The 15624-nt window shown below is 36.6% G+C and overlaps 1 protein-coding gene across 1 annotated transcript in view; it reads left to right on the top strand.

The window, feature by feature from the left end:
* Positions 1 to 15624, top strand: part of LOC105842521 (GTP-binding protein Rhes) — a 64746-nt gene that overhangs the window by 696 nt on the left and 48426 nt on the right. The window lies entirely within an intron of this gene.

The following is a 15624-nucleotide window of genomic DNA, read 5'->3' as shown; positions in this document are numbered from 1 at the left end:
CATGCGTGTGTGTGTCAAATACATGGTGTGTGTAATGTTTTTTTATTGATTGAATGTATTTTTTAAGCATAATTTAAAAAAATATTAACATTCTGCACTCCTTCTCTGTATTCTCTATAAGTGTGGGAAATTTTATACTCCTCCGTCCGCATAATTTTCGTAAAAAGGGGTACAAAGTTTTTGCCACGTATTAATATATAGATAAGCTTATAATCTTGTATTAATTAGTTACTTTAGCCCGTGCAGTAGAACTTGAATATAGACACTCACTTTTGAGGTGGTACGCGGTGGAAACTTAATCTAGAACAATTTGAAATTTACTACTGTTTATTTTATCTAGAAACTAGCTTTTGCCCGCGACTTCGAATAATAGTTCACAAATAATGCTTTATTTTAGAACAAATTAGCATAAAAAACGTTATAGTGAATCAACCTTAACATATAGACATGCTGTCGCGGACTTTTTTTTTAGATCTTTTAAAGGGGAACTATTCTGTCATAGATTATTTTACAGAAACTTTAACCGTTTCTTCAGTGCACGCAGCGGAAGCTCTCAAAAGGGAACAAAAACCCGATTTTGAAACATTATTTATTGGTGCTCCGCTTGTATTAGTCTTAACGTGATATTATATATCCTCTTTTTCAATAAATGGGTTATCTAACACTGAAATAATTTTTCAAATCGGATCAGTAATTCCTGAGATTAGCGCCTTCAAACAAACAAACTCTTCAGCTTTATAATATTAGTATAGACGAAAGTCCTAAATTAAATTTTGGAACGTATTTCGAACGAAATGAGCATTGTTTTAATTAATGCCAACATTCATTCATACCTATGAATAAATAAACTCCACAACGGGTCGGCTTTCATCTCTAATCTGTCTAATAAAATTTACATTCGCGGTTATTTTTAATGAGTTGCTTGCTCTAAGTTAAATTCATTTACAAGTGTTTCGTTCGTTTAACCTCAATGTCATTTGATCTAGTCTGTTATGTTTTATTTCTGCGTTGATTAAAAGCAAATACACATCTGTAAATTTAAATATATTTTGAAAGTATTAAAAAAAAACTCTTCTAAAGAAGAAAGCTTGTTTAGAACAAAACATTTCATTCTCTTTGTTTCGCTTGAAGGGCCTTAGGGTAAACCACTTTTATGATTTAATAGAAAATAAAATGGTAGTTCCTTTTATAAAAAAAATCACAATATCATATTATATTGATAAACCTCAAGGTTTTTTGAAATCTATATATAACTGACTTCAAGGCAATAAAAAAGTAGAAGAAACCTTCTTTATTGGTTAATTTTAGACTGAGGCATCTCTTTGGTTGTTTGGTCCTTGTCAATAGGCAAATGGGACGTAGCACATACAGCCAAGGCTAAAATTAGATAAAAAGAAAAAGTTATATAGTAATTTTTGCGTTTCAGTACAGTGTCCATAAAGAATTGTTTTTTTATATATATTTTAATATGAAACTATGGAGAGTAGAAGTAAGGAGCACCATGTCAGTTTATTAAAAAGTGTTGCTGAAAAGGAACCAATTAAGGTGGTGCCATAATAGCATGAGGAAAGATTTAAAAAAGAGCGCCATAAACTACTACACAACACTTCTACGGGTGGTAGGACCTCTTGTGAGTCCGCACGGGTAGGTACCACCACTCTGCCTATTTTTGCCGTGAAGCAGTAATGCGTTTCGGTTTGAAGGGTGGGGCAGCCGTTGTAACTATACTTGAGACCTTAGAACTTATATCTCAAGGTGGGTGACGCATTTACGGTGTAGATGTCTATGGGCTCCAGTAACCACTTAACACCAGGTGGGCTGTGAACTCGTCCATCCCTCTAAGCAATGAAAAAAAAGGACTTTGCTCTGCGAAACACTATGTAGGGCTATTTCGGTGAGTCACGTATTAATTTGCTTTTTACAGATGGTATCCCTTTTTACGAAAATTGCGCGGACGGAGGAGTATGAAATTTTCAACACTTAAAGAGAATATAGAGAAGAAGTGCACAATGCTAATATTTTTTTAAAATAATGCATAAAAGATACCTTAACTAAATAAAGAAAACATTACACACTCTACTATATATTTGAGTCAACACATATACACACACATATACTCAGTGTTTATTGTCAAACTTTTGTCATTGTTGAAGGTCTGTGGTCAAATTGACAATAGATTAATATTGTTTGTCTTTAACATCATTTGTCTATAGTGTGTATTAAGTCTTGGCGAAATCTGTGAGTATAGAAGTATAATAATGTTCAAACTTATAATTTCAATTAATTATAGTCGAATTTCGACTACTGCGGGACCTCTAGTTAAACTTAATTCTTCAACTTAAACTAATTTGCTTTTTAAAACGCAGATCATTTTTTAACGTGTATTATGTGTTTACGAATCACGCGACGACGGCCCATATATCTATGAAAATTTAACCGCATCATAAGAACGAAAATTACCTTGAAATATTCATAATGTCCCATTACTTGAAACTTAAGTTACGTAATTTGGAATCGTTCAGAAGTTTTTACGATTATTGGAAAATCGTAAAACAAAATGCGGCCAGAGGTGTAAAACGCGATTGTGGCACAACAGATTGGCTCGTTTGTCTGACTTTATTACCATAATGAAGCTGTTGTTATTTTTTCGTTTAACGTGAAAATCACACGATTTTTCGAGTGCTTTTTTCATCGGTCTTCGCGAGTCTTAGTATAATTCAGACTATGCTAATGGCTTCGCCTCACACCTATTATTTTTGAATAGATTTACACTTTTCATTAACCCGAACGATTATATCATCGGTTTCTTATTATAGAAATGAAATGAATAAAACCCAAAGTGAAACAAAAGGCAAGACTTCGAGCTAATATTCGTCTTTTTTTGTGTGATACATAATGTTACGCCGGTAAGAGTAACGCCATCTATCGCCGAATAGTCGAACGAATTTCGAAGGATCTAGTAGCACATTGAACGCTCAAGAAGTACAACGCCATCTATTGTCAGATAGCGGAAACACTATACTAGAAATGTGTGGAATATTCTCGATAATTCTAGGGAAGTGGTATCGGCTATAAAAGCGTTGCAGAGATGGCACGCAGTTAGTTAGCAATCGGAACTACTGGATGCGAAAGAGCGAACGGATCACCTGAAGCGAAGCGGAGGAAGCGGATTCAGAGTTTTAAAGTATTTGTTGAGTGTTTTAAGTGTTCTAAGTGTTGAATACAGTTTTAAATTGTACTCCGGTAGAATTTTTATTTATCCCGAACCCCAACGCGTAACAATAATTAAGAATAATTTGACAGGTGAACATTTAAATATATTTTTTTGCGGACGTTGTTAATTTGTTTTAAAATCATTAATAATAAATTTACACCGGTAAGTTACTGTATTTCAATTTGTCTTAAACCTACACTAAGACTTGCTGTACTGTCAAGGAGGGTATTTCTATCGCCGCAATTAAAACTGCTTAGTCTTATCTGTTCTTAGTTAAAACAATTTATACGACATCATTCTAGAAGTTTCCCCCAAAAAGATCTGATATCACTTGTTCATCTCTCGAAAAGAATGTATAATTAATTTGTTAGGATCAAATTTTTTACTGGTGGTAGGACCTCTTGTGAGTCCGCGCGGGTGGGCACCACCACCCTGCCTATTTCTACCGTGAGGCAGTAATTCGTTTCGGTTTGAAGGGTGGGGCAGCCGTTGTAACTATACGTGAGACCTTAGAACTTATATCTCAAGGTGGGTGGCGCATTTACGTTGTGGATGTCTATGGGCTCCACCAGGTGGGCTGTGAGCTCGTCCAACCATCTAAGAAATAAAAAATAAAAAAAAACAAGATTCACAGTTGCCGAGACAGATTGTTTGATAAATAAATGTTTTTCGTTCCATAAGATGATACTTTGAATTGGTAAAAACGCGATACGCTTTGTTCAAATTGATCGTGTATCGGCTGTAGAGCGCTGATTAATAATTAATCTTACTATGATACTATTGAATCTCACTAAGTACTATTATAAGTAATCTGTGTGTTTAGTGCGAGTTTTTTAACGTTCACGATAGCGTAAAAGTTAACTCAATTTGTATGGAGTTGGAAAGTTTGCCTACGTTTGCCGCCAGGGGCGCTGTTCCAACTGCATACAAATTTTTGTTAACTTTTACGCTATCGAGGACGTTAAAAAACTCGCACTAACCACACTGTTCCGAGGCATCGAGTAAGTTCGGACTTAATCGGATAAAAGTAGCACTAATGCATAGATTCTCGAACACAAGCAAAGACAGGCTTTACATACATCAACGTTTGAAGGGTTGAGGGGTGTGGCAGCCGTTGTGCTATTTAACTCAGACTTAGAACTCATGTCTCAAGGTGGCATTTACTTTGTTGATGTCTGTGGGCTCTGGAAATCACTTAACACCAGTTGGGCCGTGAGCTGGTCCAGACATTTAAAAAATAAGAAAATGTTTAGTAAATTGTTAAAAATTGAAACTTCTAGGGTACTTAAAAATAAATTATTAAGAAATATTATTTAAAAAAGTATATTAAACATCTCTCTCTGTCTCTCTCTCACACAAAATATAATATTTATAATGTTTATGACCACGTGCATAAAACTATAGAAAATATTTTAATAATCGTCACATCACAATTTCGAACCCTAGCAATAAATCAAACGTGGGCGATGACAATGCGCCGTGGAACCAAATTGCGAATTCCTTGCCATCTGGCCGAAGCGTTGACGTTCAATGATTACCATTTCTGTAGCCGAATATATCACGTGCCTATTACTCTTACTACGATAACACGATAAGGAACACGCTGTCTTTGATTTAATGCCCCATTACCAGATGATGCAACTGATTCGCAATTGCAAGGTAATGGTTATCGTGAAAACACTCGGGAAGCCGTGAACCTCATTCAGCAATTTATACAATAAAAACACAAATTAAATTTAAATCGAGAACTAATCGTAAAAGGAGTTTTCATAATTGAAAAATTAGCCTGAATAAATCGATCATTTTCTCACTAATCGAATTGACATTTAGAGTGAATTGTAACTCGATTCGCTAATAAATCAAGGAACGAAATCAATCTCATTCGTTAGAAACAAAAACTACAGCCGTCATCATCTAAGTTCGAGTTCGGCCAATTAGTCAATACTAGTGGGCCCGCAGTAGTCGAAATTCGACTATAATTAATTGAAATTATAAGTTTCAATATTATTATGGTCCTATTGTTACATATTTCGCCAAGACTGCACTATAGACAAATACTCGTAATATTAAAGATAAGCAATACTAACCTATTCCAATTTGACTACAGACTTTAAGCAATAACAAAAGTTTGACAATAAACAAAGATTATACGTGTGTGTGAAAGACATGGTAGTGTGTGTAATGTTTTCTTTATTGATTTAATGTATCTTTTATGCATTATTTATATTTTATGCATTATGAAAAAAATATTAGCATTGTGCACTTCTTCCATATATTCTCTATAAGTGTGGAAAATTTCATACTCCTCCGTCCGCGCAATTTTCGTAAAAAAGGGATACAAAGTTTTTGCTTCACGTATTAATGTTATAGATTGACGCGCGAACGAATCGCGGGAAGAATATTCTCGAATCGCGTTCCACGACGGCAAAACTCGCGACGCGAGTGCGACGTTGACAAATCGTAGGGGTGTCCGTGTCACAGAAATTATTCGAGGTACATATATGTATAATCGAGTTTGATGTTATCACCACACCTTTGATCGTTGAGCTGCAAAATTGATAGATTACCCATCACTATTAGCGCAGCTGTTCGTTTCGGAAGGGTTTATGTGTCAAACTCGTGTTGCGAATATGTTGTTTAATATCGATATTGGTAATTAAGAAACACGTCTCATAACAGCTAGGTCGTAACTTAAATAGGGCAATCCTTTGATTGTACCACTAGCAAGTTTGGTGCCTCTTAGTTTAGCTTAACACTAGGTATCTCGGTGGCTTCTGTTTGATGTTCTGTATTTATCACTACATAGTATAAAATAAAGTCTCTTTCTCTGGTCCTTATCCCTATGTAAGCTTAAATCTTTAAAACTACGCAACGGATTTTGATGCGGTTTTTTTAATGATAGAGTGATTGAAGAGGAAGGGTTATATGTATAATAACATCCATTAAATAGTGGAGAAATCAATAATAAATTACAATTTCCGAAGCGAAGCGAGGGCGGGTCGCTAGTTTAATATAAATTTCAGTACATACCTTTTCGTGAGACAGTAATTATTTTGTGCTTAAGAAATATTTTTCGCAATCGATTGACATGGCAATTTCTTGTTTCATAGAAAATACATCGTGAGATAATTGAATTTCAATGTTGTAGAATTAGAACTTTAACACGTGTTTGACTATATTACGAAACATAACTATAATTTCCTGTTTTGATTGTCCATTTATGCAGAGTGTTAGATTACCTATATGTTTAAATTTTTTAACAATTTTAAAATATTCCTCAGTTGCGAAAAGCACAGATTGTACTAAAACGTAACATGACGCTCATCTCATTTTGTGTTTGTGTGGGTCTATGTTTAAAAGGGTATCCTATAAACTAGCCTGTACCTTTTAATCTCATTAAATAAACTAGGTAAGTATCTTCCGTAAACATCCTTCAGTGCTCACGACGCTTTCAACGTCATTCGCCCTCCGACCTTTGCTACATGTGAATTATCAAAGCGATAAAGGCATGTTACTCTGTGCACTACAGAATGCCCACGCAAGGAACTTTATGTACGGAAACACATTACGTTTTTATGATGTGTGCAGTGGCGGAGCAGGATCTTAATTTGATGTGGGCGATTTATATTTCGGGAGGCCCCATCCCTGCTCTATTTATTGTTCCCTGTGAAATTCTTATAGCCTTATATATATAGCGATTAGAATTATGAAGATAATTAAATTATAAAGTGATTTAAAGAGTGGTCATCATCCTACGTTAGTGATGGTTTGGCGGGACGTGTCTTATCAAGGAGTCACAAAAGTACATTTTTGTAAAAAAGGAGTAAAAACTTCAGCCAAAGTGCATCAAGATACAGTCTTGGGTCACGTTGTAACGTGAAACCTCTCAGCAATACACTTTTTAAAAATATACCATGGACTTTCCAGCAGAACTCTGCACCTGGTCACAAGGCACGAACTACCCAAGCCTGGTTTGAAACCAACGTTCCGGAATTTATAAGAGTTGAACACTGGCTCTCATCTAGCCTAGATCTCAACCCTTTAGACTTCAAATTATAGTCAGTTTTAGAGGACATGGCCTGCTTTAAACGACACAGCGACATTGAGTCTCTTAAAATATTTTTGGAGCAAGCAGTGGAGAAAATTCCCTTGGAAACAGTGCGTAAATTTATAGATTCGTGGCCAAACAGATTAAAGGCCTGTATAAAAGCCAAAAGTGGCCTTACGAATAGAATATTTTTTTATTTTTTGGTGAGACTATCTATATATCTGTGGGTTTTGAGGTGAGGCCCCTCGTTCCGCGAGATCGGGGGCAGTGGTACACGTCACCCACGCCTTACGCCGCCGCTGGATATGTGTGAGTGTTAAAATGTACGTTGAATTCACAATTCATTGTTTTGACCTACTCATAATTTTCCTTAATCTTCTGAAATGATTAACGAAGTTAAATATTAGTTATACAGAAGAGGAATTTTCTTGTGGCTTTAATGAAAAAATGTATGTGCTGAAACATTCAATAATTCTCTTGTGAAAGATAATGTTAATTGGTTATTCACTACCAGTAGGGCTGTAATAGTTCTGTTTAATCCATTAACCCGAGCATACACTATGTAGACATATGAAATAGATATAGTTAGGTAGATATATATTTAATTGGTAGATAACTGGTGGTAGGACCTCTTGTTTACTGGTGGTAGGACCTCTTGTTTACTGGTGGTAGGACCTCTTGTGAGTCCGCACGGGTAGGTACCACCGCCCTGCCTATTTCTGCCGTGAAGCAGTAATGCGTTTCGGTTTGAAGGGTGGGGCAGCCGTTGTAACTATACTGAGACCTTACAACTTATATCTCAAGGTCGGTGGCGCATTTACGTTGTAGATGTCTATGGGCTCCAGTAACCACTTAACAACAGGTGGGCTGTGAGCTCGTCCACTCATCTAAGCAATAAAAAAAAAACATATTATGTACGTGCAGAATAATATATGGATTACCTATCTATTCAAAAAGAATTCAGGAAGCTGCGCCGAAAGTTCTCATCCCAATATCGAAGTCGTATTGGCTTAAAAGATAAGACGCTCGGTCTACTCAAACTGAGCGTCTAGACTCAATGGTCGAATGCCGCAGACGGCTACCATTTTTTCTAATGTAATTTCATAATTAGTGTATTGTGTAATAAAAATAATTGCCGCAAAATTTCTAATTTGTGTAATGTAATTACTGATACTACTGATATAGTAAGCCCACACACACGGGTAGGTACCACCGTCCCACCTATTTTTGCCGCGAAGCATTCATCCATTTCGGATTGTAGTATAGAATCATCCTCATCATCGGTATGGCTATCATTTTACACATAAATAGTTTGTATCCAAGATCAACACACACGATACCTTTCATTATAACATGACCCGGGTAACACCGGATATATCTGCTACAGTAATGGGTAATGTTAGCTGATTCCTGATCTTATGTACCGATGGATCTTCAAATCGACTAGTGGTTTATAGATCAGTGAGTAGAAAAAAAATACATTTTAAACCGGGAAAATACAATGTGTTTTATCCTTTCTGAATTACAAATTTAATGCGATTAACACAAAAGATTAAACTGTAAAAGGAGCATAGTTTTAACTGGCTCTGACAATAAAATCGTATATTTGTTTAATATAATATGGTCTAAGTAATAAAAAAAATGGAAGCAACAAAAATAAGGTCTGAAATGCCATCTCATTTGTACTTAAACGATGATCAGGCGAAATTAATTCAATTACACGGCAAATGATCTCTGAGTGATTAAGCTGTGTTCTAAGTCTATATATTAATACGTGAAGCAAAAACTTCGTATCCCTTTTTACGAAAATTGCGCGGGCGGAGTAGTATGAAATTTTCCACACTTATAGAGAATATAGAGAAGAAGTGCACAATGCTAATATTTTTTTCAAATAATGCATAAAAGATACATTAAATCAATAAAGAAAACATTACACATACTACATACCATGTATTTGATGCACACACGCATGCATACTATTTATTGTCAAACTTTTGTTCTTGACATCTGTTCTCAAATTGAGAATAGATTAAATATTGTTTGTGTTTATTAATATTTTTCTATAGTATAGTCTTGGCGAAATTTGTGATTATAGATGTAATAGTCTTTGAAAATACAATCATAATAGTGTACAAACCTACAATCGCAATTAATTATAGTCGAATTTCGACTACTGCGGGACCTCTAGTTTTATTAAAAGCGTTTTATTAAAATATAAATTCATACAATAAACTAGTAAATTAAACAAAAATATTTATTACGTACCGATCTAGATAAAAAGACAAATTTCCACACCAATGTTCGATGCGGATTCATGAAAATTTCATAGTGTTGTCAAGTATTAATTACCATATTTAATTAATGCCTCGACGTAATGTTTATCATGCCATTACCGGGTACGCGTTTGCAGCCAGATTATCCGGCTCTAAGCTGCCATTGCTGAAAACGCCGGGAAAATTGGCGTTAGCAAAATTTCGAAGCCATTCTTGATTTTAAGATTCAAACTAACTAATTATTAATTAAATTTGTTTTGCATTAAGAATAAATAGTTTACTCGTAGTATTAAAAACAAAATATGTATCGATTTAAAAAAAAACCCGCCAAATCTTCACAGTTCATATTAGACATTGAGTTCTTCACTGTCGTATGTCACGAATGGAAATTCTTTCGTTTATTTAGAAGTTATGTCGCTTTGTAGGTACTGTATTACTTCTTTATTAAGGTTAGATAGCGTCTCGACTATGCCCATGGGTATTCTGTGTCTCATCGTATCGGCGACCATTCATTATGGAACCGTCTGCTCTAGTCTTAAATTATGTTCAAAGGATGTTCATGACACTAGTTTGTCTGTTCATAAATCTGAATGTGCAGAATACGATTTCGATCTCCGCACTGCTGGTGGCAAGGCAAAGGTGTAATAAAAAAATTAACTGCTGCTATAAAAATAATTAGGTAATTTTAATAATTTTCTTTATTCTGTGTGTACAATAACACAGTTAATATTACAGTAATTGCGATAAGATATAAAAATGGTTTTTTATTTTTATTATTTTCATGGTTTTTATTTATTATGTTTTATGTATTATGGTTCTTATGTATTCCAGTTTTGCACTTTCTAAATTCAACGCTACAAATGTCTGATAAGGGCTTCTCTGGTAGTTCGTTGGACGCTTGTGTTGTTGAAGTTTACAAGATTTTATTTATTGCATAGATGGGTGGACATACTGGTGTTAAGTGATTACGGGAGCCCATAGACATCTACAACGTAAATGCTGCCACCCGCCTTGAGATATGAGTTCTAAGGTCTCAGTATAGTTATTAACGGCTGCCCCATCCTTCTAACGCATTACTGCTTTACGGCAGAAATAGGCAGGGTGGTGGTACCTACCCGTGCGGACTCATAAGACGTCCTACCACCAGTAATTTCGCAAATTATAATTTTGCGGGTTTGATTTTTTATTACACGATGTTATTGAGAATATGACTTGTCTCATACGAAAGCTGTTTAAATATGCAAAACTTCTAATCAAACAAAAATCTAGTCGTTACATCAATAAGATAACGATGTGAAACGAAGCGACGCCATTACCCGGTTTCCGCAGCTAAAAGCCGGATTAACCTGTTCAAGATGTCGCCGGTTGATAGGGAGCGGTTTATGTCTATAATTTGTTTTTGTGCACGATAAGCGGCTGGTGTACGTTTGAACTTGAATTTTCATGTAGCAACATCAGGTATGTAGTTCGAGGGACAGGAATTTCAGTAATTTGTGTCGTCAGCGAATATTACGTGTAACTTCTTGCGCATTAGATTAATGGTAATTTGAAATAGGAGTGAGGGGGCTAAATTGTTCCTTTGAATTGTTCAGTACTGAAAATGCTTACATAGATTAAAAATCCAATCTTGGGTTTTGATATATTTTTTAGTGATTGGAAAACTGGACTAGCTCACGGCTCATAGACATTAACAACGTAAATGAGCCACATTGAGTCATGAGTGCTAAGTGTCAGTTTTACAGTACAACAGCTGCCCTACTCCTCAAACTGCTACACACTAGTACCTCACGGCAAAAATAAGCAGCGATGTGGTACCTACCCGTGTTCGCTCATAAAACGCCCTACTAACAGTAATTTCATTAGGAAATTAAGATAGCTCTTGACAATTAAAATTAGAAATATAGACGGATAGGGACGTGGTTGTAGAAGCCCGAAACTACAGCCGCATATCCGAACATCTAATCAGATCTGACGAAGAGATCTGTATTTTTAACCAAATGCTCCTTGAATCCTGATGAATATTTGGGATTATCCCTTCGTGTCTTTTTAGCCATGGGATTATCGCTACCGGGCTTGATTTCAGCCCTATTTCCTCAAACCACTATGCTTATTGACAGTGTCCTCCCAGAGAATTTCAGAGCAAACTTCTATGTTATCTCGAAAGACTCATTACAAGAATGTAAAATTATTGAATATCACAAAGAAACATCACAATTAACAAGGTCATTTACACAATGTTTTTTTTTAACACATCTAGTGAAATCCTTAAAAAATTTGCAGATCAAAAAATTATAGTGGGGGCATTGAATAAAATGTATGGCTAAAGGATTATGTGGCAGGGCCGTGAGCTTAATATTTTTGGCGGGATCGCGACGCGTCAAATGTCATTGGGATAATAAACGGACTACTTATGGGCACGGACTTTTATAGTGCATATATTTATGTAACACAAAATAAATAATCTATGTATCTATTAATGTTGGCTTGAAAAGAGCCAGAACGAAATCAACGTTACGGGATTTTACGTTTGCTAATCGGATTAATTGGTTCCGAATGTCTCCGGTTGACGGTAGCCAGACAACAATCAATTGTGCAGAGCTTCACTGTTACTGTCTTGACATAAAACGAAATTAGGTTTTTTTTGTTTAGTATTTGTATAGGATGACGTCAAAAGTATTCGGTATTTACATTGACGTAATTCCCATATTTGGATGTAATGTAACATCTGAATCACGCGGCAATCTCCTAAACCAATAATTTCGTGGTAGCGAGGCGTTTTTCTGTGAATCGGAACGAATATTTACACATATAACGGGTTTTGTCAAATAGCCGCGGAACCTTGAACATTGAGGTCAAAATGATTTTTTTTTATTGTCAACGAGCTCACGATCTAGATAAAAGTGATTATCGTGAACCATATGTATTATCTTATATTGTGATATACCTAATGTGGGCTTATACGCATCATGCTCCCGACCATCGACTACGTAGAATTGTAAATTTTAAGGAATTTAGGTTTATAAGTTGCGAGCCCTTTTTTAGGGAAGTCGTATAGAACTAGAAAACGGACACAGTCCAACGTCTAATCTTTTAAGTCTCAACGATTTCTTATTAACTGCCTAACGATATTCCATGCGGAGTCGCAGTCGGAGGAGTATCAGTTGCAACCGCCATGAGGAAGCCGAAAGCTGAGGGCCGGTCGAAGTGGAAACAGCTCACGAGACAGGCCACGGTCAAGTTTCAGGGACACGACTTTCAGTAATGAAGAAAGAGGCGAAGAAGAAAATGGCACGGGGAAACACGCAAAATGATTTGCACACGTGCAAAGATATTAATCACCACGCCAAAATCACAGACTTTGTCGTTCCGATCAATTTATAAAAAAAAAAAACTATAAAAAAACCAGGCGAACGGTCGCAAAGATTCCCTTGGTCTTTAATATTTATTGTTCAGATTTCGTTAGTCGTAGACATAATTAAAAAGGATTGTGTGGTTTTATGAAACCACGGTAAAACTTTTTTTCACATTATAGACATTTAACTCTGACAAACAACAGTAGACGATGACCGAATGTATGTTTTTTCCAAGATCGCTTAGGCATCTTTAGTGAGTTAAAAACTGTGTTAAAAAGACACAAATAATATAAATAACAAACCATTTTCTTGGTCTAACCTTAAACCAAACACTCATTGGCTTCGGGTGGCTTAACAACGCCGTCTGCTGAAATAGCTTTAGTGTTATTGTGTTTTAAAAACAGTTAGTTGCTCTCAATTATGAAAAATTGTATTATTATTCGCCAAAAGATGTCGGAAAGAGTCATAAAGTTGATTATTAAAAACACGAATAAAATAACATTTTCTGAAAATAAAACGTAGCTAGATCGATTTATCGCCGCCGAAATCCCCTGTATACTAAATTTTATAAAAATCGTTGGAGCCGTTTCCGAGATTCAGATTATGTATATATATACGAGAATTGCTCGCTTAAAGGTATAAGATTTACATTAAACACTGACAAAAACAAAAACAAAATAGCGTGGAGCACTGGTACAAATGAGTAATAGTCTATACACTACACGGTCTCTGCGGCCGACCGTCACGCGACATGCAACACACAGACGAAAAAGTTTCACTACTATTGCTATTTAATTTGGTTTATATTATTTTCGACGTTCACAGTCGTCTATTGGCCACAGAACAAGAACAAGAACTGTAATGTTTTCGAAACGTCGCAAATAATAAAATGACAATAAAAAACACGAGGAAAAACCTTAAAAGTATTTATAATTATGTAATTTAGTTCTGAGATGTCAACGATTTTGGTCGAATTTGGACCAAGTGCGAAGGATAATTAATACGAAACTATAGGTCCCGCAGTAGTCAAAATTCGACTATAATTAATTGGAATTGTATAATAAGTTTGTACACTGTTATGATTGTATTTTATACGTCTATAATCACAAATTTCGCCAAGGCTACACTATAAAAAAATATTAATAAAGACAAACAATATTTAATCTATTCTCAATTTGACCACAGACGTCAAGAACAAAAGTTTGACAATAAATAGTACGTGTGCGTGTGTGCGTCAAATACATGGTATGTAGTGTGTGTAATGTTTTCTTTATTGATTTAATGTATCTTTTATGCATTATTTTAAAATAATATTAGCATTTTGCACTTCTCTTCTATATTCTCTATATGTGTGGGAAATTCCATACTCCTCCGTCCGCGCAATTTTCGTCAAAAGGGATACAAAGTTTTTGCTTCACGTATTAATATATAGATACTACATCATCGAAAAAGATGTAACATGATTTACAAAACATTCATGTATGGAATCTGTAGTCTAATTTAATACATACAAACCTAACAGTACGGCTTATGTAGTAATAAATAATCTTACTAAGCGCCAGGTATTTTTATAAGGGAGCCACATCCGGGCTGCCACCAGTGCGGGCACCCGAACGATGACGTCCAGCACGCGCTAGAAGCGTGCCCACGGTGGGAGCACCCGCGGCGAAACCTCGTCGCGGTGTTGGGGCAGGACCTCTCTTTGAGGGCTATCGTCGCCCGCATGGTAGAGGACCGGAGTTCGTGGGAGGCCATGGCTGGGTTCTGTGACTTGGTCATGGCGCTTCGTGAGGCTGAGGAGCGCGAAAGGGAACGGGATCCCTCTTCGGCTCCTCAGCGCAGAAGGCGGGGTGGACGGCGCGTGCGAGAGGCCGCCGCTCAGCCCTCGTAGGGACTATCGAGTGCCGGGTGCGGGGGCGCCCGGCACTCGACTGTTGGTCCGGTGGTGAAGCGGTGCAAGGTGGCTCCTGCGCGCCGCTCACGGTGTGTCTCCCGAGACGAGGTTCTACGGGATTTTCCCGGGGATGAAATCCCGTCTTAACATCAGTACGGGTACCGCCTAAGGCGAGACTTTCGGCGCGCATCGCGGTACCGTAAGTTTCGTGTAGTCGGTGTGGTGGAGCTCGATGGGGTTTAGTCGGTAGTCGTTCTGCGGGGCAAGTGCTTCGCGCGCCTTTTTCAAGGCGTAGTCTCCTGTGAGAAATTGGGGGAGGTGAAGGACCTCGGCCCTTCTCTTCTCCCCTTCTTCCTCTCAGGAGGCGCCGGAGTCCGACATAACCCGGTCCGTTACCCCCCTCGACCGGGTATCCGTAAATGGATTCCCCAGCGTTAAAAAAAAAAAAAAAGGTATTTTTATAAAAAATTAAAATAAATAAAATTAAGTTTTCGGATTGCCAAGTTCAGGTAAAAGGCGTGTTATACCACAATATGTAAACAAATCAACGAATATTTCAATATTATAATCTTTTAGATAGAGGCGATAAACAGAGTTGAGACATAGTTAAACCAGAGGCATCAGGTAAAAAAAAAATCGGTAATGGTTTAAATTCGCCTGTGTTTTAAGGAAATAGTTTGTGCAAAAAACTAATCTTATGTTCAAATCAATTTTAAGCCTAACCATAGTTTTAGGCTTAAAATTGATTGGGACAATGTTCAAAATCGACTGTGATCCGGCTATTGCGAAAACCGGATTAAAGCTTCGCCACAACGTTACAGAACGGGAATTTCATTAATTGG

This window comes from Bombyx mori, chromosome 11 (assembly GCF_030269925.1).
Source record: "Bombyx mori chromosome 11, ASM3026992v2".
In the NCBI taxonomy this organism is placed as follows: Eukaryota; Metazoa; Arthropoda; class Insecta; order Lepidoptera; family Bombycidae; genus Bombyx; species Bombyx mori.
Note: the sequence above shows the minus strand (reverse complement) of the source record. Positions and strands in the feature narration are given on the sequence as shown.